This window comes from Herpailurus yagouaroundi, unplaced genomic scaffold (genome assembly GCF_014898765.1).
Source record: "Herpailurus yagouaroundi ecotype Mexico unplaced genomic scaffold, PumYag 187, whole genome shotgun sequence".
NCBI lineage: Eukaryota > Metazoa > Chordata > Mammalia > Carnivora > Felidae > Herpailurus > Herpailurus yagouaroundi.
The window spans coordinates 33,247,504-33,251,034 of record NW_024412418.1 but is presented as its reverse complement, the minus strand read 5'-3'; positions in this window follow the sequence as shown (position 1 = coordinate 33,251,034).

The following is a 3,531-nucleotide window of genomic DNA, read 5'->3' as shown; positions in this document are numbered from 1 at the left end:
TCTCATGTCCACACTCTCATTCACCCACACAGAGGACTATCTCTAAAGGGAACTTTATCTATACATTTTTCACTCTTCCTTTAAGCACCTGGTGTCTTCTTATTGCCAGTCCTAATAATTTCTCTCCCCATTCCCAGAAATTTCCTATTCAAAAGTAAGAAGGGAAAATCCAGCTTAAGCACCCCCAAATTGTTCCATTTATCTGCCACCTGATAACCCATGGTTTCTTTATTACCTCTTCCCTATCCTCAAAATCTCCTCTAATCCCCTCTTCCTCAATCCTTCAGCCCATACCTTTCCAGAATCCTCACTGAATGCTTTAAAAACATTTCTAACAGTTTTATGGAGACATAATTCACATAGCACACAATTCACCCATTTAGATTGCTAAAGTCAGTGGAGTTAAATATATTCAGAGTTGTGCAGCCATCACCACAATCAGTTTTAGAACAGCTGTATCACCCCCCCAAAAAAGAAACCCCATACCTAACAGCAATCACTCCCCATTTCCTTCTACCTTACCTCATGCCCTACACAACCACTAATCTATTTTTTTTATTTTTTTTAATATTTATTTATTTCTGAGACAGAGAGAGAGACAGAGCATGAGTCGGGGAGGGGCAGAGAGAGAGGGACACAGAATCCGAAGCAGGCTCCAGGCTCTGAGCTGTCAGCACAGAGCCCGACGCGGGGCTCTAACTCACAGACCACGAGATCATGACCTGAGCCAAAGTTGGAAGCTCAACCGACTGAGCCACCCAGGCGCCCCACCACTGATCTCTTTTAATCTCTACGGATTTGCCTATTCTGAACATTAATATAAGTGGAATCATACAATATGTAGTCTTTTATGACTAGCTTGAACTCTCAAGAAATTTGCTTATACTTTTCTTTTGTTTCTTGTTTTTTCTTCCTTGTTATTAATGTACACAATTTATCTTTCTGCTATACTTAAGCTCCTTGAAGGCAAAAGTGTGTTGGGAACACCCTCAGTGCCTAACACAGTTCCTTACACAGAGTAGGTGCTTGATAAAAATGTATCCAAAATGAATGAGTTGGATGAGGTTATTTTTTTCACTGTAACTTCTCTTTTACTTTTTCCTTTTTTGACTTGTTGATCTTACTCCTCTCATATGACCTCTCATTGTGAACCACTTTCTATATGAAAATTTTGAATATTTCCTCTGCTCTTCAATAACTAGATTTTATTTTATTTTCTCCATTTGGATTCTCTGTCTTATGCTGTTTCTTTCTTTGGCTTTCTCATTCCCCTAACTCCACTTACCTTAACCACACTATACTCATAGTAAATAAATATGAAAATAAACAAGGGTGCCCACTATACTGGCTCCCTTCATTCATTCATTCTATGAATACTTATTAGGCACATGCTATACAACAGGAACATCCATCTGGGTAGTGGGAATATATTATTAATAAGATAATTTCTGGAGCTCTTATTGGGAAGATATATAATAAAGTACACAATAAAATCACAATAAATAAAATAATTATAGACTGTAATTAGTCATTGGAAGGAAATAAACAGGTTGCAATATTAGAGAATTAGGGGAAGGGAAGATCCCAGAATCCCAAATAACCTACATTCCACATGTATCCTTATATTTCTCCCATTAGAAAAGATAAAAAAAAAAAAAAGAGAGAGAGAGAGAGAGAAATCTTATTGCTTGGGTAGTAAGGAATTCATTAAAAGTCTGACTTTAATCCAAATAATATCTGCAATTTAACACACTGAAAAAGGAAATAACATCTAGATAATATTACATTGCTTAAAAGTACAACCCTGTGATCTAAACTGATCCTTGATTGTTTTTTCCTTAAGTTTATTATTTTTTATTTTTTTTAACGTTTATTTTATTTTTTTGAGACAGAGAGAGACAGAGCATGAACAGGGGAGGGTCAGAGAGAGAGGGAGACACAGAATCCGAAACAGGCTCCAGGCTGTGAGCTGTCGGCACAGAGCCCGATGCGGGGCTCCAACTCACAGACCGGGAGATAACGACCTGAGCCGGAGTCGGATGCTCAACTGACTAAGCCACCCAGGCGCCCCAAGTTTATTTACTTATTTTGAGACAGAGAGAAAGAGGAAGAGAGAGTGGGAGAGAGAGAGAATCACAAGCAATTTCTGCATTGTCAGTGAAGAGCCTGAAGCGGGGCTCAAACCCATGAATCGTGAGATCATGACGTGAGCTGAAACCAAGAGTCTGATGCTCAACCAACCGAGTCAACCAGGCACCCTCAGACTCTGATTTCTCTAAGTTTCAGAGATGGTGTGTACTTTGATTTTTCTAAAATTATAAAAATTAAATTGTTTTAAATTAAACCAGTAAGATACAGCATTTTTACCTTTGTTGTTAAATTATTTAGCTGTTTTAAAAGACTTTTTATATTTTTTCAATTTATAGCATACCATCAGAAAACCTTTTTTTTTTTTTCTACCACATCCTAGGTGACATTGTAAATTATTCTAGGCAAAAATGTTCCTTTCTGTACATTAACTCTTTGTCAAGTTCACTGCCATTCCTCTCAACATGTTACTGTTTTACTTTTGCTTTTAGACTTTTTTACCTTCGGAGAGACAAAATACACATTGGTGAACAAATGTTTCTTTCCATTAATACTATTATCACTTTAAATAAGCAAAATGGTTCAGTAGAAGGTGGTTCTTTAGGGCAGTGGTCTACTTCCTGTTTATATCCCAGTTCTTTACTGCTTCCCAGTACTCCAAAATAAATGACAAATGAAACCCTTCATATGGAACTTCAGCTTAAATGCCCATAAATTAAACAAAGCCAGTGTTTTATTGAAAATAAGTCACTTTTTCCACTTTTTTTCAGCCCTAGGAAATAAGATATAGTTCATTTTAAATGTAAAACTTTGTACACTATGCAAATCATGTCTGTATGTCTAAGAAAAATAACAAACTTAATGAGGAATGTTAAAAAAAATCAGAACCCATTAGTTTAAAGATACATAGGAGCAGCCAAAGATGACAAACACGCATAAAATTCAAAACATAGTGGGAAAGGGAACAGGCACTGAAACACATAAATCAGTGTTTTGAATTCTTTTTCTCTGTGGGTATAATTGTACCTTAGTTTCTTATAATGATTTATTGAGGTAAATATTCTGTATGGTTTAACAGCTACAGCTTCAAAGTGTCAGGCACAGGCTCTCCTTTATTCATGAGGCAGCTGAGTATTGGGATGTGAATTCACTTCTGTATTCGGGGACTTGGCAAAGTTTGTTTTTAAGGTCCTTATAAAGAATTCATGTAGATGTAGTCTATTCAAATGTGAAAAACACTGTGCTATAATGAGTGAAATAGAAAACCTTTACAGTAATTCTGGAGAAAAAAGTAAATAAATTGAAATAAGCCACACAGAATTACTTTCAGAAAAGCAAAGAATGCCCCTGAGTTCATGTCAGCCATTTTTTCAGGTTTAGGGATGCCTACAAACCCCATCATTGGATGGGCTACTAAGGTGGATACTGAATCTAATATCAATA